The sequence below is a fragment of the Takifugu flavidus genome, chromosome 22, assembly GCF_003711565.1.
Source record: "Takifugu flavidus isolate HTHZ2018 chromosome 22, ASM371156v2, whole genome shotgun sequence".
Lineage (NCBI taxonomy): Eukaryota > Metazoa > Chordata > Actinopteri > Tetraodontiformes > Tetraodontidae > Takifugu > Takifugu flavidus.
In genome coordinates this window covers 3,503,533-3,527,208 of record NC_079541.1, presented here as the reverse complement: position 1 = coordinate 3,527,208, position 23,676 = coordinate 3,503,533, and the positions used below count along the sequence as shown (strand labels likewise).

Genomic DNA, 23,676 nt, shown 5'->3' with positions numbered 1-23,676 from the left:
TAGGTGATGAATGAGAGGTACTTTTACTCATAATTTCTCTAATTTTAGCTTGCTTCTCTTGCTGCGATCTGTAAGCATTTGTAATCTGGACACTAATAAAACTCAAATAAGCAACTCTCCTGCTTTTTATTTGGCTTCCAAGGGCAACTGAGTGGCAGTGAATTAGCTTATGCGAGGATTGAAAGTCAAAATTGCAGAAAGCTGACAGGGCAACATTCTCAAGGGACGCCCCACATACATGTCTTTTTTCTTTATTGCCATATCTAATTTCTCTGTTTAGCATGCCACCAAAATCTATTTATATGCAACTTTATAGATTCATTCAGGATTGACACCGACATCGTGTGGCCAAAACAATAAATTATTCTGTGTGTAACTCACTGTAAAGTAGTTTTAGAGCTACTTTTGTATGTTCTTAACAAAGCACAAATGATTAATAACTTAATGCAGCTGTTAAACATCTGGAGGAGGGAAGAAAAACACATTTATGCAAATTGTTGAGATTATTTTGGAAGATTCTTCTCCTCCAGAGACCTTTGGTAAAGGGCTCCACACATAAAGACAGCAAGATAAAGGCTGTCTGCAGCTGAGAAAGGTAACCAGTCATTCAGCCGTCACCTGTTTCATCAGCCTGTCATAGTTCTGTCAGCACTTTAGAAAGCCATTTTGTTGACAGGCACATCTGGAAGTGATGGATGGAATTAGTTAAAAGTCTTTGAACAACATGGAAAAGAAGGAAAAAAAACAGAAAAGGTTTATGTTTTCATGTTTATATCTTTCACAGACAAAATACATACCCAACCCCAACCAACCAACCCCCTCCCCTCAACCTGAGCATAATTCCAAAATAATCCTGAAACAGTCCTTTGAATTTGTGAGGACCGGGCAAAATGTTCCCACTTTATTAAAATGTCCTCGCTTTGCTGGTTGAAGCAAGTTGGTCCTCAAAATGTAACAAATACAAACACACAGACACACACACACACACACACACACACTCTGACCTGTCAGCCTCTGCTGATTTAATGCTCTTTCGGCAGTTTCCAGAGACGGGGGAGGTGTTTTCCCACATGGGGGGGGGGGGGGGGGGGGGTTGACTAGCAGAGATTTTTTTTGGAACCGTATCCAAACAGATCTCGGCGCTGCTGAGCTCGCTTTATTCCCGTCACCTCACACAGTCTGCTGAGATCTGACAGCTGTCTTTGTTACATCCTTTGCTGCTTATTTGGCAGCAGGGATAAAGTGCTACTGCGGGAAAATCAGACCGATAGAGAATCTTTAGCTCCATCAAAGTGTGTGTGTGTGTGTGGTGTGTGTGTGTGTGTGGGGGGGGGGGGGGTTGTCAGCAACGTTTTACCTCTTGGACAGGTGAATGTCCACCACCTGTCCAGTAGGTGTCAGTAGAGAGCTGCCTACCCACAATCCTGCAGTTGTTTCCTTCATCAGCTTCCGGCCTTCCAGGGATTTTTCTCCCTGGATATGAATATTTTAAATCAGATCATTGTTCTCTCATGTGCACAGGTAGCCTGAGGCTGGTTTTCACCTGGATCGGTTTGAATACCTTCTAAATCGAGGCGTTTGAACCCTCCTGTGCTGCCTTCAGAGGTGCCTGTATGTTTATAGGCATCGGCACGTCTGACATGATGATGAAACATACATGATAGAGGACCAAAGCCTGAGTTTGCCTGGACTCTCTGGAACAGTCGGATCAGCTGCCCATCTTCCTGCCCCCCCCCCCCCCTCCTCCGTTTGTTTGTTCTCGCTCTTTGATTCGGCTCTCTTGTTGTTATCTGTGCTTTGCTCTCTCCTCACTGCTTTTCATCTTGATCCCAGCATCGACGGGCTCTCTCCTCATTATCTCCCATCCTCGCACGCCCTTTCTCTCCCTTATCTCTTGCTCTCTATCCCGAAGACATCTGAATTAGTCTGATTTCTCTCCGAGCGTGTTGATCCTTTCCAAAAACACAGACGCCATTTTCTACATCACATTTCCAACCATATTGATATGAATTTATTCACCAGCTGGAAGCGCGCGTGTGTGTGTGTGGATCAATAATAGTTGAGTGGAACAGGAGCCGAGGTGAAAATGTGTATGTATAATTTTTATAATATCATAGAATTCTTCACCCCATAAACACAAAATATAACTGCAATGTTACTTCCTTTTTTTTTTTTTTACGGAGGAAGTTCTGAAAGGCCGGCTAGCTTACCTGTGACTCCAGACACTCAGGTCCTGCTCTACTGCGCCCCCTCTGGTCAGGTGGGTCAGGTGAACACGCTGAAAGGTTCACGTTGCTGCTGGTTTCCTGCGTTCTGGCTCTGATGATCATGAAGTCTGTAGCAGCTGCGTTAGCCAGCCGTCGTTACTGAAGCGTCAGCCGCCGGCTCGTCTGTGCATCAAAGGTTTAGGGGACACGCAGGCGAGCTTTAATGTAGCTGTGCCTGTTTGGTGTATACGTGCGTCTTTCTATTTTTATGCCTGCTTTAATGTACCTGCAGCATAAACACATCCTAGCCTGAGAAGATGGCAGCGGGTCAGGAAGTTGACATTACTGTGAAGTCGGTGTGTGGCAGGGTTCAAGGTGGCCTGTCGGGAGATTGGAAACTGGAGGCGAGGTCAGAGGTGAGGGAAGAGCGAGGAGGTCCTCTGGGAAGAAATGAGGTCAGAGGTCATGTGGGAGCAACTGAAACAGGGCAGTTACAAACAAAAACAAGGCCACGAGAAGAAACGCGAGGCAGCGTCTGTGCTAGCCCAGCCGTTGTGGCGCCCTCCATTTTTCAGCACTGACAGTGAAAGATAGCGAACATTTACCTTGTTTTTGAAGCCGCTGAAGCTTCCCTTCGTAAGTAAAACCCCGTGTGAGATTCATCCACGACTGTCAAACACGCGAGCGGCGCCGTCGGCTGACGGCGATCGCCTCCTCCAGACGGTGACAGCTCGCTGAGCAGAAGTGGAACTTCTGATATTGCATCCCGGTTATTTACCTTCAGGAAGATGAAAGAAAGAAAGGTGGATTTTTTTTAATCCCCAATGCATCAATGCCACCAATTAAAGTGGTGAAAGTCCAGTTTTGCCTGGAAATGTTCTGGAATTTAAAGAACTTCCGATGGTTTGAAGAAGAACTTCAAAGTGAAACTTTACATTCTTAATGATTTAAACACTATATTCAGAAATGCTGCCGATATTTGACTTCGGACATGAAATCTTCCCCCTCTACTTGAGTTTTTGGTATCGTTGAGCGCTGTTAACTCATGCTCAGATCTTCCCCCGGAGGATTTTGCTTTAACAGGTGAAGAAAAGTTGCGATGGCGAACCTGCGAACTCGGCCGGAATCTCAATGCAGAGGAGTGAAATTGCAGGGTAATGTGCCTCATTCCAGGCTAAAAAGGTGACAGACTGAGCTGGTGTTTTGTGCAGGAGTCGGGACAAAAGTTCGGCAGTTTCCTCCTCAGAACACCCCGTTCAATCGGTCCACTTTGTGCAAGTCCTCATTTGTCAATTAGTAGTCAGCGGGGTCAGGAAGTAAAAAGCGAGAAAAATGGGACAGGTGTTGGGAACGGAGGAGCAAATGGAGGCAAAGCAGAAAAGAAGCGCGACACGGACAGATGATGATAATGGTGGTGGTGGTGGTGGGGGCGGGGGGGGGGGGGGATGGGGGGGAGATGACAGAGGCAAGAAAATGCGAGAGCAGCTGCGAAAAGGGTTGTTTTGGTCATATTCCAAAATAGGACGTTTCAGGTGTCTTTGGGCCCATTAGAGCCATTTGTGACCCCACATTTATGCAGAGAAGATGGAGAACATAGAAGAGGCTCCGAGGGCCCTGAAAGATGCCGCGGACGCCTCCTCGCTCCCCTGTCCTCCAGGGTGTCATTCTGCGTGCAGCCACAAGGGGGAGGTTTTTAAAAAGAGAGAGAGAAGAAGCTTTTTGCTCTTTTTGCATCCTGCCGAGTTAATGTCAGTTCGAACTAAAGGAATTGATCTGAACGCACGATCTGGCACCCGTTATCAATCTTCGCTCCGCTCCGATTTCGCTAATGAGTTCGTCTCTCCTCTCGGCGGAGAGGCGACGTTGGAAAACATCCCAGAAAGTGTCACGGCTAAACTGTAACATCACGCGTCCTCGCTCGGCTCGTGCGTATGGATCCACCTGCGACGTTTCTGTTACCGTCTCGTTAGGATTTAAACAAACAGCGCAGCAGGTGTTCTAATTGCAGCTTGGAAATCGATATCATTTGCACCAATTCACCCATACGGGGCTGCGTTTTCTCCATTTTCAGCGCGTCCGCCGAAGAGTGGTTGGCTCTAAGTGGTAATTCAACTGCTGTGTATCATCTTGGAGATCCCCCACATGTAAATGGGTAGAAACACTAGCCAAATGGCGTGTCAGGTTAGCCAATATGAGCTAACGATGCAAACTCCAAAAACAGGAGACTGACTTTCCCCAGAAAACAAAAACTGCCCCCCCCCGTCACCGCTTCCAGTATTTCTAATAGCTTACCCTTCAGCACGCGTCCATCTGAGGTCGTGCACGTGCAGACAGGTTCAGCTCTGTAGGAGGGGGTGAGCGCCACCTTCGCCCCTCACGTTCCTCATTCTCCAGGTTTAAAGGAAAGTCGGAGGGACGTGGTTCCCTGAGAAATAATAAGAGAAACTGCGAAGTCCTATTTGGGAGATAACGTCGTCTGGCGCACGAGATTAGCATAACACAGAAAACGCAGTGATGAGGGAACAGGCGGCAGGATTGAAAATTGGGGGGGGGGGCAGAGCGAGACGATTGAGTCGACGAGTGATTCATTTTTATCTGGAGGAAATGTTTAGAGGCGGCGCCTTCAATTTAAATTTAGCTTCCAAAATTCAGGCAAACAAAAACACCTGAAAGACGAAAGATGCCAAATTAAGTGAGGAAAAAGCTTTCGTCTTATAGCGCCGCCTACTGGCAGATACGTTCACTGCGGGTGGGATTTGAGAAACTCCTGTTCTGGTGCCACTGGGATGTCCTGACATTCACCCTCATTAAATCACAACCTCGGCATTTTTCTGCCTCTTTGTTGGTTCCATAACAGAGAAAAATGGAGCACGTTTGGGGCGAAGCGGAGCAGGAGAGAAGATTCGGGAAAAAAACACGTTGGGCCGAGCGACTTGTGGTCCTGCGGGTAAAATTGCCATTTTGTTTCAGCTGTAGCAACTCTGTCAGGTTCCTCTTTATATTCATGCTTATTACATGAATCTATGCTATCAGTGTGTGTGTGTGTGTGTGTGTGTGTGTGTGTGTGTGTGTGTGTGCGTGCGCATATGTGTCAAAGATGGACAAGATATTAAAGTTGTGTCTCTGCAGGACCAGAGCTTTTTCTTGATTTGGCTAAATTAGCTTTTTAATTGGCATGTCATCAACTTTAGTTCACCACTGATGTGTCCAATCACTGATGGTGGCAGGTTGATGAGGCTTTTGTGGGGAGAGCACCCCCCCCCGCTAGTGTTTGGGATTAATTGTCACTGGTACAGTAGTTTCAACAGTGGCTGCGCTCACGGTTGCGCTCCTTCCTCTGGCTGAACCCGTCAGCTGCAAAACACAACAGTCGGAGCAAAACGTGACGTTCAAAACCTGCTTTCAAGCTGTGAGCCAAGCTAGCCTGCTAGCATATCACACCAAAATGAAGGGGACTGATCCTGCTTTGACTCACTTTTAAACAATATAATGAGAAAACGCCACTAATTAGCGAGAATTCTGGCGCGACAGCTACCTTTTGAACGATACGATCTTGCTACCTGCATGTCGCTATCAACCGGGGACGGTTTTACAGTACGTGCACATCTTCAGCCTGTTCGGTCGCCCTGGGAATCTGTCACACCGTCACGCCCCGGTGGGAGCAGCGAACAAGATACAAACGACAAGATGGTGGAGATTAAAACGGCAGAGATGGCACGAGAGGCTAACAGGAAATGAGGGTTCGGTCTTTCCAGGCGGGAGCTGTCGGGGGAGCGTAGCTTCCTGTGAAGATCAGGAGATGTGAATGCAACATGGGGGGGGGGGACAGAGAGGGACGGTAATTCCAGACGCACCCCTACGATCGTTTTCTATAAAGACGACACGGCGTTAAAACGTCCGGATCACGTCGTTAGCTAAAATAAACCGACATTTGTTTTTTTTTTTTCTAGCCAGAAAAGACGCCGAGCGCCCGTTCGGTGACATTTAAACCAACGTGATGATGCCCGTCAGGGAGGCCACGGGGAGTTTCGTGCTACTCCTGCTCGTTTTTGTCTTTACTCGCCGCTCGTCTGGGCTCCTGCTGCAGGAAGCCGTTGCCACCAACGGGGGGCGCTCTGGTACTTTAGCTGCCCGACGTGTCGTTGGCGGCGTCAGATGATGGAGTTCGCAGACAAAAGCCCACTTACATGTGAAACCGTTGTGTTTGCCACCGAAATGCTGGATTACGCAACCGCGGCGCTGTCTGTCTGCCCTTTGTTGCTACGCTAAGATCTGTGTGTGTGTGTGTGTGTGTGTGTGTGTGTGTGTGTGTGTGTGTGTGAGAGATACCGAGAGAGTCTGGTATCAGTTCCAGCTACAGCAGCTGTGCTTTTAAATTGAAATTTGGACCTCCACATCAGCACTCTTTCTGCTGTTTGAGAGAAAAGTCTGATTCCTTCTCTTCCTCTCTTTCCTCCTCCTCTTTCCCCCCTCCCTCTCTTTCCCCCTCTCCCTCTCTTTCCTCCTCCTCTCCCTCTCTTTGCTCCTCTCCCTCTCTTTCCTCCTCCTCTCCCTCTCTTTGCTCCTCTCCCTCTCTTTCCTCCTCCTCTCCCTCTCTTTGCTCCTCTCCCTCTCTTTCCTCCTCCTCTCCCTCTCTTTCCTCCTCCTCTCCTTCCCCTCTTTCCTCCTCTCCCTCTTTCCTCCTCTCCCTCTTTCCTCCTCTCCCTCTCTTTCCTCCTCTCCCTCTTTCCCCCTCTCCCTCCACTTCCTCTTTCCTCCTCTCCCTCTCTTTCCTCCTCTTCCTCTCTTTCCTCCTCCTCTCCCTCCTCTTCCTCTCTTTCCTCCCCCTCTCTTTCCTCCCCCTCTCCCCCTCTCCCTCTCTTTCCTCCTCCTCTCCTCTCTTTCCTCCTCCTCCTCTCCCTCTTTCCTCCTCCTCCTCTCCCTCTTTCCTCCTCCTCCTCTCCCTCCTCTTCCTCTCTTTCCTCCTCCTCTTCCCCTCTTTCCTCCTCTCCCTCTTTCCCCCTCTCCCTCCTCTTCCTCCCCCTCTCTTTCCTCCTCTCCCTCTCTTTCCCCCTCTCCCTCCACTTCCTCTTTCCTCCTCCTCCTCTCCCTCTCTTCCTCCTCCTCTCCTCTCTTTCCTCCTCCTCTCCCTCCTCTTCCTCTCTTTCCTCCCCCTCTCCCCCTCTCCCTCCTCTTCCTCTCTTTCCTCTCCCTCTTGCTGACAGCTTTGCAAATCTTCAGTTTCATTTCGTTTTCATCCGCTTACCCGGGTCCGGTTCATGGGGCACCAGCTCTGCCCGTTCCCTAAATCAGCCCAACTCTCCGGAGGAGGAGGAACCATCTCCCGGGCTGGAGACGAGCGTTTGAATACATTTTCCTCTCATCCTAAATCAAATTCCTAACCGGGCTCTCCTTTGTCAGCACCAGATGACCCGATGATCCTAAGATGACCAGACTGACCCAGACAACCTTCATGAGGTCTCTGAGAACCATCTTTGCTTAATTCTATCAGGCTCCCGTTGGATTGAATGGAGTGTGTCCCCACACCTCTAGTGGCCGGCAGCAGTAGCACTCAGGCAACAGGGCAGCTAATAATGCTAACGTGTCGGCCAATGTCGTAAAGTGTTCAGTGCAAAATCAGGTAAAATCCTTTTTGAGCTGCAAAAGCTTGAATGGAAGCGACCTTAGGACAACAAACGTTCTTTCAGAGACGTAAAATCCTGACTGAAGCGTGCGTCACTGCTCTTTAGGCCTTTGTTGAGAGAATCTTTAGTGATTTTGCAGCGCCGCGTCATCCTACGCTGCGAATTCTGCCCTAAATCGAAGCCTCTTTCCTCGATTCCACCAGTCAAAACGGACGACTGGAGTGAAGCGGATCGATGTCGCTACGAGAGATCCTGTTGCATCGCTAATGGTCATTTAAATCACATTTAACTAATTTGTTGCACCATACTGGCTCAACGCTGTTTCTCCAAACCGGGTCTGTTTAAAACAGCGTTTGATGCTAATTAAGTTAGCATATAAACACAGCCACACTGTAGCGCTCCAGTTGTGTTTCTCAGCATACGAAACAACTTGCTAATTAGCTTTTATGTGGTCATGATTTCAACTACTTTTCTGGAGGATCTGGGTTCAAGTTCCGCAGTTAAATTTCCAGTGTTTGTGTTTCCTACAGGTTAAACGGGCCTGTCCAGGGTGTCTTCCTGGTCAATGAACTGGTCACCTTTGGGGCTCAGCCCTGAGACAATGATCAGAACTTGTTAACAGACTCAGAACTGATGGAGGTTCCCCATTTTACACCCCCAACGCACCCAGTTGTGCAACAAATACATGAAATAAAAAGTCGTTGCTTTGTCAAAACTTAATTTTAACCAGGCACGAACGGCTGCATTCATCATTATGCTGACAAAGAGCATCTACGATTCCCTGCTGGGTTTATTGAAGCGCACAAATCCAAATAAAATGAGTAAATATTCCCTTTTTTCCCCTGCTCACATTGAACTTTTGGAACTAAAACAACAAAGACGAGATTAGCCTGGATGCTAACGTTAGCATTTCAAACAAATGCGCCAACAAAGGTGCGTTTCAAGTCTTTGAAGACCAGATATGAGCGCTACTGAACACACGCATCACAGTAACGAGCCCGTCGGGCCCGACCGCAGCTCCTTATGACCCGTAATGGTCCAGTTTACCAACAGTCTGACCGTGAGCCGCAGCGATGATAAAAGAGGCTAATTTCTGCGGCGAGGGGAGGCCGCTGTGATGCATGTCATCATTTCCAGCGCGCTCCTGGGACGCTCTCGACGCCGCTAAAGGTCAATTCAGAAAGGTCAGCCGGTGACAGAATCCACAACCATCCGTGAATATTGAACACGGAGGCGATTTTTTTATTTTTATACGTGTCACACGGTCACTCGGGGAAAGGCGCGGCGAGGGGCCCTCAGCTCGTAGCGCTTTAAAGTCGCTGCACACAGGTGCCCGATTGGACCCGTCCGCGTGTGTATTTTGGTCCGCCGCTGCGAGCGAGTTGACAGCGGGTCTATTTTGGGATGCTGGAAGCGTCTGTCATGTGTGGGAGGGCGATAAAGCATTAAACATCGTGACGCTGACGAGCCCGACGACGCTCTTGGGACGCCACTTGAAACAATTAGCTTAATTCGTGCTTGATGTTCGCTGACGCACAACTTCGGAGCGTTCACCCAAATGAGTAAAAGAAGAAATAATCCCTGTTGCAGGAGAGAGGAGGCGGAGCCAGCTCAGCAGGACAGAAGAGGTGTCCAAAGGCTCGCCTGCTAGAAAAAAAAAGAACGGGACGAACTAACAGCCCGTTTAAGGATAAAACAGGCGGAGACACAAGAGTTTTGGCTCTGTGCTCGAGTGAAGGTCAGCTGCATTTGCACTGAAGCCGAGGCCGCTTCCACATTTATTAACAATAAACTGAGCGTTCAAGCGTTTCTTTTTCAGCTTCTTTACTTTAATAATCCTTATACAGAGGTGTCCGCGCTCGAGGGTTACAATAGGATAACTGACAAAATGCGACGCTCGGCTAGGTTTTCGCAAGAGCGGATTTGAGCTTCGTTTTCGGGTTCTGATGACGTGTGAGGCCAAAGCCCGGGTCACAACCATCACTGCGGCGTATTCTCTTACGGCACCTGTGACGCTCTTCTGCACAAACATGGGGATAATGTTGTCAAATTTAAAAGCTTTTGTTAACAGAAAACAGCATTAAGCCCCATTGTGTGGACATTTGTCTTCCTCCCGGTGTGCATCCACACAGATGCTGACAGCCATCTACGCCGATCTATTCTCGTTTTCCTCTTTCTATCTGCAGAAAATGATTCCGATTGTCCTCCAGCCGCCGGTGCAGGTCCTACGTGCGCTCATTGTTGCATCTCTACCTTGTCAGAAGCAAACTGCCGGAGCGGCGAGAGAAAAGGCTTCGGAAACGGCACAAAAGCAACGGATATTACTCCCGAATGCCAAACAGCGACGTTGTCAGCGAAGGCGATGATCATCGTCTGTCTGAAGGGAACCGTGAAGCAATGACTGCATGCTCCAGCGGAGCAGCTAAGTTTCAAACAGCGCTAGCGCCTCATGTCTTCAGTCGTCTGCGACCGGCTCAGTTCAGCACGATGCGTTTGTGAGATACATCACAGGGGCGCGTCGAGGCCGAGCCGACAGGTGTGCGCTTCAAATGTGCTCAGATTATGAGACATTACCTCAACAACTGTTGGCTTAGTGCAGCTGTTGCTCCCTTTTGTTAGCCACCGCTAGCAACACGTTTTCTTTCACCTTACTGGCTCGTTCTGGCACGACTTCCTCTCCTCTCACACTGACCCACTCGGTTTTTGTTTGTGATGTCACAAATTCGGCTCCTAGACCGGTCGAGACCAGACAGGTGGAGAGAAAAAAGAAAGCCGAGTTCTAGAACAACTAACAACTGGGTCTGTGCCATTTAATAGGCAGCGCCCAGGTGCAGCCCGTGACTCCAACCAGGACCTGCAAGACACCGAGAGGCAACGTCACAGAGACCCCTAGTGTCCAGGAGGGGACACTGGGGTCGGCACAGTTATTTTTGGCACGATTCTTTACGTGTATGATGTTCCTGTCTGTTCCTCTTCTCGTTTCACCCCTCTTCTCCTCTGCGAGCAAAATAAAACTAACTGAAGTAGCTCAGCTCGGTAAACCAGAGCAGGAGAAACATCTTATTTGTTTCGGGATCCAATATAACGGAGCCGCCTATCAGCGGCGTCAAGGACGTCCAACCCAGACAGGAAGCGTCACTGAGGACGAGCAGCTGGCATCAGAATGGAGCTTCAGCCGCCGTTGGATCAGCCGTGGAGCACAAACAGGTGAGGGAGGGGCAGAAATGTAGAGCCGGAAAATGGTGGAGCGGTGATACGATGAAACAATCGATCGCAGCAGGAAATATCCAAACCTGACGTACAGAACCTCAACCAGATGGTCCGGAACGGGTCAAATTGAGATTCAATTCAACTTTATACAACAGAGACAGAAACTCAGAGCAGTGGCAGAAAAAACTGCCTCTGAACAGGTGGAAACCTTGGGTAGGACTGATGCTCAGAACTACAGAAGAAGAACACTGGCTTATGAGAAGAGGAGAGGAAGCCATGGTAACGTTCTTGCAGCATGATTAGCATGTTGGGACTGAATTTCTGAAGGCCCACAACTCCTTTCCAGGTAGGGGAACAGATTCTACCCGTTTTTGGACGGATGCTAATCACGTTGCACCGTGCTGACGATGGAGTGTAAAACAAGCATCAGCCTGCCGCCGTGCACGCTGCAGGGGACCAGCGCCAGACGCGTGTACGGTTGATTCCACCAGAAGAACAGGGAGCCAACATCTTAGCATCCCATCCAAGAGTCACCGAAACGTTGCATCGTCCATGTTTGGGAGTCTAAACTGTGTTTTCAGAGCACAAAAATGACAGATGCCCTTTTTTATCAGCACTTTTCTGGTGGTTTTGACTGGAAGCAGAAGAGTTAAATTAGTTCCTACTGCAGAACCCAAACTACAAGCACCCCTTCTTGTTCCTGTGCAGGCGTGCCAAGCTAATGTCACTTCTTTTTGTTCTGAGAACTGTGGAGTTCCTCTGGTGTGAAAGGACCTAATTACTCTCTGTGTGCAATATAAGGCCTTCTGAATGTCTCCTGGAAGCCTCCATGAGTGTTTTTAAATATTCAGTACTTGGCTGCGTTGCTGTTCATGTGGCTTGGGACTTTATTAGCATTAGCATTATACTTAACGAGCAGAGCATATCTGCTATTTCCATGGAAACGTGGGACGGCGGAGCGTTATCTCGCAACTCCCTTGTTAAAATTCTCTCAGCTAGATATGTGTAGCGCACGTGGAGCCGGAGATAAAGTGCCGATGTTGATGCTATTATCTCGTTGTTGCAGGATCACGCCTACTTTTGTGTCCAAGGGTGAGAGGAACGGACAGTCGGGCCTGGACACGGCGAGGTTTTAACTTCTGTGCACGTGTGTGTGTGTGTGTGTGTGTTGCTTCATCCTGTTAGATCCCTTCTGCCTCACCGGATGTGTTAACTTTGCAGTGCTCTCGTCATGCTTTCAGAAAACATTATCTCAGCGGGCGCAAACAAATTGGCGAAAGCAGTTAACGCGCCTACCCGCCTCCGAACGCGTCCACCATGATAACGCAATTATGACTGATTGAATAGATTGTGTCAGTAAGGGGGTGGGGGGTGGGGGGGATTGTAGAGCCATTGACGTGAACACTGGAAGTGACTAAGGGCAGAAATAAAGAGTGTTCCTGTATTTGCCACATATTGAGGGACAAAACCTCATTCTCATAGCAAAGTGGCGACTTTTATGCAAAGTGGGAGCATTTTGACTGCCACCCCCCCACAACTTCAAAGGTCTGTTTGAGGGTGAAGACGTGGGCTTAAGGTTAATTTGATTCAGGGTTAGGGGGTTATTGGGATGGTTAGGGTTGGGCTGGGTTTTATATAATATTTTTTAAAGTCCCCATAAAGATAGAAATGTGTTTCCGTACATCCTGTATAAGGTCTTGATTGGACCATAATGAGACCCTGGGATAATTGGGGCGGATTTGTTGCGATTCTCCACATGTGAACGGGTAACTTGCTGGACGATCACTGAAGCTTTTCCGTGGCGTTTTATTCTTCCAACTACACAAACACAATCCCTCCATTTCAGCAACTACGAGTGGGAACGGAGAGAATCCTCCAGAACTTTGTCCCCATCAGCTGTTACATAGCGTGTGGCCTTCCCGGCACTCCTGGATGCAACAAATAGCTGTGAGGTTAAAGGTTAAGCGGCGCTCTGCGGGATGACAGGAGCAGGTGCGCGCAGGTATTTCAGGAACACAATTATTGTCATTCCTTTCATTAATTACACCTGTTTTCCAGTGTGGCCGACAGGTGCGGCAGCTGCCAAAAGCTCCTTGTGGAGACAATTAGAAGACACCATCGCTGCATTACGGATCAGGAATCACAACATGTTGGAATACAAACAAATATGGAGCCGGGAGGCTTCACGCATGTCATGTTTCCCAATAGTGAAGCCGGAGATGCTTAGGAAACCTTTCCCAGGAATATTACTGGACACAGAAGTCGGGAAGAAATTTAAAAGGAAACGAACAGTTACATCAAAGACAAAATGTGGTTTTCTTTTAATAAAACAAGGTGAGAAGGACACTGTTGGGAGGATCATCTTGCTCGTGGCCTAGCATCGCTAAGATGACGGCGAAAGGTCAGACGGGGAGGTGGGTTCAGAGCAGGGGGCCTGATAAGGCTCGGCTCTACTTTTAAAGACTCCGGAACCACCATCAAACCGGAGTTTAGGGGTCTACCGGGATGAAAAGGTGTCGACAGCTTCTCCACACATGAAGTAATTCGAGGTTATGAATTTTTTTTGGCAAGCAATGAAGAGAGACCTGCCCAAAGAAACATTCAGACTTTCCTGATACTTAATTACAATAGCCTAGCCTAGAAACCTAGCCGAGCCTTGGTGCCAAGAAGTAAATTTATTTTTTGGCATCATTCTGCTATAAGTTGCACCTAATCTTGGGGATGTTGTGTAACTGGAGGCCAAAGAAATACCAGTAAGAATGCGTTCTATTCCGTATGCTGTGTTTGTTTTTGCTCATTTTTTTTTAAACTGTCATTTGTGGGAGTGTCCAACATTTTCCCCGTGTCTTGCCTGGATTTTAAAGTGTTGAATTTTTCCTGCCTGGGTTGCTGACCTGATTCTGTCTGACAACGTGGGCTTGTTCGCCTGTCTACACTGATCACTGCAACAAACTTGCTTAATAACCGTTTAAACTTTGCGATCTGTCTGCCCCGTGTTCCGCCTCGGAGTCCTGGCTAACTGGTCCTGACAGAAAGTGGTTAGCTGGTCTGTTCCTGGGGTGTTTGTCTAAATTAAGAAGAAAATTCAAGACTTTGTCTTGAGGACAAGCCGCATTTTTGATTATTTCTTGTGTTTCTGGGCTGACAAGGTGGTGCAGCAGTTAGCGCCGCTGCTTCATAGTAAGAAGGTTCTGGGTTGGAAAATGGATAAATGGATGTTGTTTCCCTTGGCATGACAGATGCCTACACCCATAAGAACCATAGCTATCAAAAATAAAGGCTATACATGCAAACAAGTAGTGCGGGAAGCGTGCACAACGTGAACGAGTTTGGTCCAAGTACAGAACCCTGGAGAACTCCAAGGCTAAACTACTACATGGAGTCCCTGCGATCCCAGTGGCTCGCTCCAGTCTCCATAACAGGCTGCTATGATCGGCTGTATCAAAGGCGGCGCTGAGGTCCACCAGAACGGGTCTGCAGCGAGGAGACGATCATTAGTAACTCTATCAAGTGCTGTTTTTGTGCTGTAATGAGCTCTGAATCCTGATATTTCAAACAGACCGTTCCTCCACAGGAAGTCGGGTAATTGAGTCGCCCCCGCCTCCTCCGAATCTCCTTCCACCTATCGAGTGAAGGTTTGTTAAGCAACGGTCTGATTAGCGGAACCTTTGAAGCATGGAGAACATAAAATAATCTGCCAAACCGTCAGTCCCCATGTTGGAATGGGGGACGTCAGGAGTCTCAGTTCTGGTTGCCGGTACTTGTTTTTACCTATTAACCTTTATTTTACCAGGTCAAAAGAGTTCAAGAACTTTGTATCCAAGGACACAGCTAAAAACAAATAACCAAGTAATTTAAAACAAAAGTATAAAGCACAAATATGGCAGTTTAGAATGCACCACTTATAGTCGCAGTCAGTTTAAAAAAATTTAAATAAATAGAAAATCTAAAATTCAAATTGTAAAAACACAAACGCTGGTTCTGGTCATCCACAACAGATCATTTCATGCCTAAATGCAAATTGTTCAGCGCTCTGAAAAGGTCGGCCTTCAGCACCACTGACTCAACCCTATATGCAAGCGCGGAGAAGTTTGGAGAGTCCGTCATGAGTTCATAACTCCATTTTTCCATTATTCAAACATCATTAAACAGCCAGAAAAAGTCTGATAATGGGAAGTTAATAGATTAAGTGTGTGGGAGAAATTAATGTCTTAGCATTGAATTATGTGTTGTTAAAGAGAAAAGGCATCAGTGAAATTGAATATTTACACATTACGCTAATTTGCTCCAGCCAGTGGTGCACGACCTCGCACAAAAGCAACAATAACACCGACATGTACATTAAAAAGTTTGAAGGAAGTCCACACATAAATGAATCAACCCGCCTCTTACATTTACTCTAACAGGAGCTAATCTGTGTCCTAAAGTCACATCTCAATGTTTCATAGCTTTGGGGAAAACTGATCCATTTTTGAGGGTGGGGTCCCTGGTCCATGACCAGGAAGCTCCTGGGTGGGTGAAATATCTGCTGGTCCCTTCATGCCTTTGTGGTTTGTTAGGTACCTCTAAATCCAGCTGCTCATATTTGCAAATGTGTGCTTTTAGCCAGCTGTGCACTGGTGTGATCTGAAGCCTGGAGTCAGGAGGAGGGAACAGTGACAGCTGACTCAGAGGAAAGGCTGGATAATGGCTGCATCTCCTCTGTGAGGCAGCTGGCATTAGAGCTTCTGAGGAGAGGCAGAGATTTGTAGAACATGGACATTACAACAACAGCAGGAGAATAATCTGCCCAATCCCATTACGGCCTGGAATCTTCCTCGGAGGAAGACAGACACTCGCCCATGAACACGAGGGGATGAAAGGAGGAAATCTGTCAGTCTGCGTGTCAGAGAGGGCTGAAGGAGTGAAGGAAGGCATGAGGAATGAGGGAGGTGGTGGGGGGGTGATCGATGGAGGGATGAGGAGTGTGAGTGTCTGTGGAGAGCCACAAAACACCACATCTGTGCCGACTGGGACCAGACTGGTCACTAAAGCCTGTTGTGTGGAGGCCAGTTTGGACTCTACCGGCTTACTGACTGGTTGTCTGAGAGGTTCGTGATTTCAGAAGAATAAAACAAAAACGGCCGACGACCATTTGCGACGCCGCTCCCGACTCAGTCCAAGAAACCTTCACGCGGCCACAAAGTTGCACCAATTATCAGACGCAACGTGGAATTTGCCCAAAAATCGGGTCGGCATGGCTGCTCTCACATAGCAAACACGGGCGAACAGAAATGTTCAATGTCTCCATGAAACCGAGCTCTGCGAGGCTGTTCCGGGAACTATTTTGGGGATTAAATCTTAGAACGGAACCTCCTCAATAAAAAGCCCTTCATGATGAGCCATGGTAGAGCTCTGTGGTGGAGAAGAAAGCAGGACAGGATTACCAGCTGGTCTCAGGGTCAGGGATGGACCACCCCCACCTTATGACGACTGAAGTGTGGACAAAGAAAACCGAACTGATCTCACAAACACTGAAGCTCAAGGCTTTCGTCAGTGTTTGTCTGGAGTCGATTTACACAAGCTAGCTTCAGAAAAAGAAGTGTGAGGGGAAACAACAAGAACAGAGAGGAGTTTTCGGTGTCAAGCCTCGTTATTGCGGCAGGCAGAGGTAGCGCGATAGATGAGACGCTATGGTGCGAAAACATGAAAGCGCTCTTGTGGAATAAACCCAAAAATGATGAGAACTCATTGGGTCATTTACTGTATGGTGACAGTGCATCTGTCTGCCACGAGCGCTGCTCGCTGGAGGCGAATCAGAGCTGATCACAACAACATGGGGAAGATCCCCGGATGGGGGCGTCGCGAGGCGACGGCGTTAATAACACGGATTTATGGAACACGCAAGTTTCAGAAGAATGGATGCGGTTGTTGAGATTATACATAAAGAGCGACTGAGTGGAAGAGGAACATGGAATTTAGACCGCCCACGCATCAGATGCAATCGCAGCGCTAATGAGCTCTTCTGAACGATGACTGCAGACTTCGGGCGCAGCTTTGCTAATAAAAGATGAGCGCTACGGCGCTAGCGTGTCAGGGAAAGTGAAGCTTTACTTTCCAGGAACACAAGCGAAAGTTTGGCGGTTCAAAAGTTGAGAGGACGAGTTTCTTAAGACACATAAAATATGCAGCAGGAAGTGCAAAAGATAAAGAATGTATGTGTTATAAATTATGCGTCCATTAAGCAACGCTGTAAATGATTCTAAGCTAGTTATAGCTGGCCTTTGTGAGAGCATTCAGGCTTATTATGGTATGGAGGAAACAACAGTAACTAACTCCAGCACTGCCTATGAGCGAGGCGCTGTCCTCCTGACCTCAACCTGCACCGTGTTGAACCTTCAGAGTCAAGTCTGGTAAATGTGGCGCCGTTGCTGCTCCGAGGCCAAATGTCGAGTTTAATTGACTCGTCTTTGCAACTCCTCCAAAAAAAAAAAGTTCACTTTTTCTCCGCTTTCTTCTCGTCATTCATGTCATCGCTCACCCCCACCGGCGCCAAAAGTCCCTCAAACCTCGGAACGGAACAATTATTTCCTGTCCTGCTTTCAGTATCATCAACAACCTCCTTTAGAGCCACAGACCATTTGAAGATAAAAAATTGATTCAGATTAATTTCTTTTTATAGCAAATAACAGATTCATTATTTGTTCGTGGCGGTTTTGCCCAAATCTTGCAAATTAAACGCCCGACCTCAACCTTGTCAGGGTTGACCATCAGAACGGGTTTTTCACTTCGTATTTTGATATTTAATAAACATGCCGATATATTAAATATATGCTTAGTGAGAAAGTAGGAAGCTGAATTGTATTTTCACCTTTTGATCTATTAATCACAGGTCATGAGGAATAACTGGAGTTGGTTTATTCTGGGCTACTGGAGAATCATTCTCGCACCCACATAATATTTAGATGAACATCTTAGTTTTAAGTAACATTCTGCACAAGAGACGATTAAAAAAAATGCACCATTTCAATGATTTTCAGCTGGTGGATATTTTGGTTGCAGTTCCACCAAGCAGCCACTGGGGCAAAATCCAAGAATAGCCTGATCACATGACCACTTCGAGCGGACACAGTTTCTAAAGTTGAAGGTTCGTCTGAAACAACTTTTTTTATGGCCAAGGGGTCAAACTGGGGTAATTTACAACAAAAATGAATTGTTCAACTGCAAAAAATAAATGAGAGAAAATGATGGCGAAAAATGTGTGTGGGTTAAATAGTGGCTCTTGAGCAACAATGTCTGTGTCCAAATTTAAATGATGCAGTAATTACATCCTTGTAGCAGCTCGTTTTTTTTCCCTCCCCCTTCATTTAAATCCTGGTGAGCGGCGCTTGGATGTGGTCAGGGAGGCCAGCGCTTCCCTTCCGCTGTAATTTGGACAAACATTTACATGCCGCCGCTTCCCTGAACTCCCCAAGTCTTAAATCGCACTAGCAATTATATCTATTTTACGCTCCACTTCGGAAGTTGTGTCGCAGGCAGTCCCTGTCGTCGTACGCCTGCTCTTTTCACGGGCCATGCGGTCCGTGATACTTCCCGTCCTCGTCTAATGGAATTCTGTGAAAAGTTACGGTTTGGCGCCAGACACGTCCCCTGCCTCCAATAAAACCCCTGACCAAGCAAGACCTAATTACAGTGCAGTCGCTGCTGTGCTCCCATTAGAGACTCCACAGAAGCTAGCCTGCCGCCTAATCTGGCCGTGCATGTGAAAGTCCCCGAGTCTTTCAGATGCTGGACGTTCAGTTTGTCAAAATTTCACTGACAGGAGCAACGGTCAGCGAAAATACCAAAACAAACTTATCCCCTGAATCAGGGGTGGGCAAATCCAGTCCTCGAGGGCCAGATTCAAGCCAGACTTTCTGTCCAACACCTGGGGTTCCATTTACCTTGGTGAAAGCAGTTCCTCCCTGGTACGATGCAAAACCTGGCTGTATTCCAGCCTTGGTGGATTGGACTGGCCCATCAGAGGAGGTCAAATCCATTCCTCGAGGACTGGATTTGCCCACCTCTCCGCCTGAATCGATGCCCTTTTTTTCCAGGTTTACGTCCATCGGTTGTGAGTCGCCTTACGGGAGCGTGTGCACGTGAGCTGGCCTACATGAGCTACACATGCGCTACATTTGGCTCATATTTCACTGACCTGGAAGAAGAGCCAGTAGTAACCTAGCATGGCGTTGGCACGTTCCCGGACGGGGGATTTATGTTAAAAAGCTGCAGAGCGGCTGGCTGCATCCTCCGCGGGCCCGTTGCAACACGTGCTCGTGTGTGCACATTAGCACAGTGCTCACGGTGGCGCGTAGGTAAAGCGGAACGTACAAAGAGTATTGAGGCATGAGCTCGCCCATCGCTGCTGTTAAATTAGCCGTGGACGCTTTAGGGATCATTGTGATGTGACGTAAAAAAAGGTCAACCGGTGTGGCCCAACAACAATGAAGTAGGCGTGTGTGTGTGTGTGTGTGTGTGTGGGGTGTGGGGTGTGTGTGTGGGGGGGGGGGGGGTCGAGGTGGGAGGCTCCACCCAGAATCCAGCTATGAGGTACAGCTGCATCAGTTATGTCGAGCAAGAGGCGAGAAGTGTCGTCCGATTTCGACGCCCAGGAAGATCACGAGGACGGAGAAAAACAAGCCCGTAACTTTGAATTCCTCACAAGAATCAATTCAGGTACAGGACAGGAATATCCGGCGTTCCTGGGCTCTCACCAGAAAAACAACAAAAAAAGCTGTGCTCTGGCCTCCTGCTGTTCCTGCCATGTGAATAAGCTTCCACAAACATACCCCCATCCTGGTCTGATAATCACCGTTTACAGGACTGGAGCCATTTCACTGCTTGCTAGCAGTTTTTTTTACAGCGGTGTGTGTGTGTGTGTGTGTGTGTGTGTGTGTGTGTGTGTGTGTGTGTGTTTGTCCTGCATGCCAGATCGCATCAATGAGCCGCCCACACTGCAGGCAGAGTGAGCTCTGAGTACGAAACCTCGCCTTGCTTCCAGCACATTTATAATTCAACACACTGTATCCCTGTCACGGCTCTGCTCTTTTCTCGCCCTCTTTTTCCCACCTTCGTCCTCCATTATCCTCCCCCGCCCCCCGCCGTCTCTCACCTGTAGCCCCCCCCCCCCCCCCCCCCCTCCCCGCGTACCCTCCACCCCCATCTTACCTTCACGTCTCCAGATGCTTGGGATTTTTAATAGGCTGACAGACGCCATGTGACGCCCAGCCTGGTGGCTGTCCCCCCCCCCCCCCCCCGCTTACGAGGCTCCTGAAAGTGCTTTTCGTGGTGCAGGAAGTTGCGAACTGATGAGGCGGCGTTGGTGTTCGGGGATTACTCGCTTCCTATTAGCTGTCCTCCTCTACACCTCCCCTTCCCGTATCCCTTTTTTACTGTTGTCGTCACGCTTTTATTGTTTTATTCAGCTGTAATAATTTTGTGTCAGTTGTTCGTCGGTCCGTTCTGTGGCCGCCAGAACTCGTCTCTCCCTTTCATTTCCTTTACATTCCTTTGTTTTGTTCCGACTCCAACTCGTTTTATTAAACCTACATCATTCCACTCAAAATAACCCAAAAATGATGTAGCGCTTTTTTTTTTTTGCCCTTCATGAAGAACCCGACCGGAAACGCCACCGAAAGCTCCAAAGTGACTTCAAGTTCAGAATAAAACGTTAATTCTTCCCCTGCAGGAGTGTGAAAGACCTGCGAGGAAGAGGTTGACCGTGGCACGGAATCACACATTCCATAGATCCAATGGTGGCTCTACCATGACTTTGCTGCCTTGGATGTAAGAATTCCCCCCAGATACCAACACTGTTGCTCCTTCCTTTAGGCCACCAGGGGGCAGTGCCACAATCCCTTAAAAGACAAAGAATTTGTCGGATAGCGCATTCAGACACAAGTCGGAGCGAAGGAGCGACTGCGGGAGTCGTCACCAAACTATGAATCGACTGAACTGAACAGGGGAATTCATGCCGGCAGGTTGGGCGAGGACAATTAGGCGTTTGATTTAACGTGTTTTTCACAAAGTCTGTCAGCGTGGCGAGAGCCATCGTCGCGCACAGCACTCAGCACCAGGACGCCTGCTTCTCATCCCCCGCATGCTGAAATGTAAGATTGATTGAACCAATTTCCTAAAGTCTGCCATCTGTATTTAACCATTCTTCAACCTGTGGCAGCTAATGGAAAGGCGCAGAATGATGCGCGTGGTTTACGATCACGACGGTGATAAAGCTGTAATAAATGTAATGAATCTGCTGCCGATGACCTCGTTTCATGAGCACATCGAGGCGTTAACGGGATGTTCGCGTTAAGATCTTGAAACGGTACAAAAATCGCAGTTTTATTCTGCGTCACGCTCGCACAAGCCGAGAAAACTCCATTGCGATGACATTATTTGGAAAGAAGAGGGAGGAAAAGAGCAGCGAGGAATTAAAGTGAAAGCCCGGAAGAAAAAGGAATTATCTTTAGGTCACCCAGAGGAGCCAAACTGCCTTCTCGAATGCATTTTCTATTTGTCAGAGAGTATCAGTCAGACGCTCTCCGGGAGGCGCCGGCACGCCGGCGGACACGGTGAAAGCGCCCCGTCACCCATTTCAGGCGTCATTACTCTGCAGATTCCCAAATTTGTCGCAGGTACAATTTTCAACGCTTCTGCGATTGGAAGAAATGACCCGAGTGGAAACAAACAAAATTCGGGCACCACGCGGTGAAATGCGGCACATTAGCGAGAGGCACGCGTGAGGGGGGCCGGGGGCCGGGCGTCTGCGGTCAGAAGTGGCCATCGCGTGATTGCTCCGGGACGTTAGCTCAGAGCGGCTACTGACCTGGAAATATTTGATAAACATCTGTTTTATCTGCATTTGCAAACGTCGACTGAAGTCGAAGGTTCAAATGTCGAGCTAACGCACCCGGACGCTCTACTTTCACGGAAGAAAACTGCTAAAAACTACGAAAACTGGAGTTTGGCCATCCATCCATCCATCCATCTCTACCACTTATCCGGGGTCGGGTCACGGGGGCAGAAGCCTAAGCAGAGAGGCCCAGACTTCCCTCTCCCCAGCTACTTCTTCCAGCCATCTCGGTTGCTAACTTGCTAGCTAGCCAGCTAGCTTTTGACCATTGCTGTGGTCTGTCATGTTGTAGATCAACAGCAAGAGACCCAATACCAACACTACTGTTAGCAGCATCTGTTCTGAGACAACAACAATAGTGGAGCTGCATCCGGAGCTGTGATACAACAGAAAGTGTGATTATACACACTGAAAGAGGCAATTAGCCAACGGCTCAAACCAACAAACCACTTCAGAAACATTAACCTGGAAAATGAGACACAATTAACTCCAATCGCAGGGAAATCGCAGAGCTACTGATTTATAGCTTTAATCTACCATTTTGTTGCAGATTTAAACTGTTGTTGTGCGTTTGTTGTGATTCAATCTCTTACATTCAGGCACTCACGGCATCATCCAAACCAGTAAAAAACCAAAAGCACAACCAGATATTTGGCATTGGCGGTGCTTGCTCATGAACCTTGATGGAGGCTCGAGCAGCAACACGGCAGCCTGTGTTCAGTTTGGACCTGCCGGATCGTCACAACACCAAACCCAGCAGAGAGGAGAACAGAGAAGTCGCAACAATAGGAAGAAAGGTGACGGCCAGAGCGCCGCTCCTTCCGACAGAATCAAGATGGAAACTTTTAAAGAAGATTACTATTTCTCTGTCCCCGCTGCGCTATCTGATCACAATCTGAGGAGAATTCAGGATGTGTTGGAGCGGCCTTCCTCCTCAGTGCGTCACGCCGCACTGAGTCATCCTCTAATGTGCATTCAGGGTCCTCCCTCAGCCAATGTCACCTTCCCCTCCTACGCCATCTCTGGGCTCCAGAGGGACCTGAAACTTTTCTGAGGTTAATCCTTGGGCGCTAATGTACGCGCGGCTCATTAGGAAGCGGCGGCGTCGATTAGCGGATGTAGATGAGTGAACAAAGACGCAGGCGGCGGCATAAATAACCCAGCTTCCTGCCTCCTCGACCTCCAGCCTCCGTCTTCGGGTCTGGGAGCAAAACTGTACCTTTAATTGAGAGTGTAGCCACATGGCTGTTGTTCGCGGATCAATGCCTGGATCTTTATCTCTCTCTCGCCTCCTAATCACCAGCCAATCACGGCTAATTGAGCGCCATCCTGTCGTTAACTTCACCTGCCATCACCGCCGGATCTCACGCCAAAACACACAAGCGTTTCCAGATCCTCAAAGCCCAAACAGCTAACAGCAGTTTGTGTTCGACGCTTCCTGGAAACCTGATTTACCCCTCCGTGTCCTGAAAAAGCCCTGTGACTCTAGACCTTTGACCTTTCACATAAAGGACCCCCCCTCTGGTGATGACTTGGCGGAAAAAAAGAGTCCGACCCTACAGAGTTTTCAGTCCCCGGCTGGAAACGCACTTGGAGACGAGAGGCTCTTTAAACAACAGAACACAGTGAGCGTGATCCTTCCCACCTGCTGCAGGTTCATATAACGTTTATGCGGGCCGACAAAGTTTGAAGCACCGCAAACACGGCGAGGCGGCGCGCGGTTTGTTTGATGTCGTGACCGATCCGATGGCGGCGCGAGTCC

The 23,676-nt window shown here is 48.3% G+C and overlaps 1 long non-coding RNA gene across 2 annotated transcripts in view; it reads right to left on the bottom strand.

Moving 5' to 3' along the window:
- Positions 1-2,509: 2,509 nt before the first annotated feature.
- Positions 2,510-23,676, bottom strand: part of LOC130519457 (uncharacterized) — a 50,673-nt gene continuing 29,506 nt past the window's right edge. The window contains exons 1-3 of one of the 2 annotated variants that reach the window (XR_008948322.1): positions 4,500-4,526; positions 2,813-2,985; positions 2,510-2,647 (exon numbers count right to left, since the gene is read on the bottom strand). This is a non-coding gene — a long non-coding RNA (uncharacterized LOC130519457). Of the gene's footprint in view, positions 2,648-2,812; positions 2,986-4,499; positions 4,527-23,676 lie in introns of those variants that run through there. The other variant, XR_008948323.1, reaches the window with a different exon arrangement.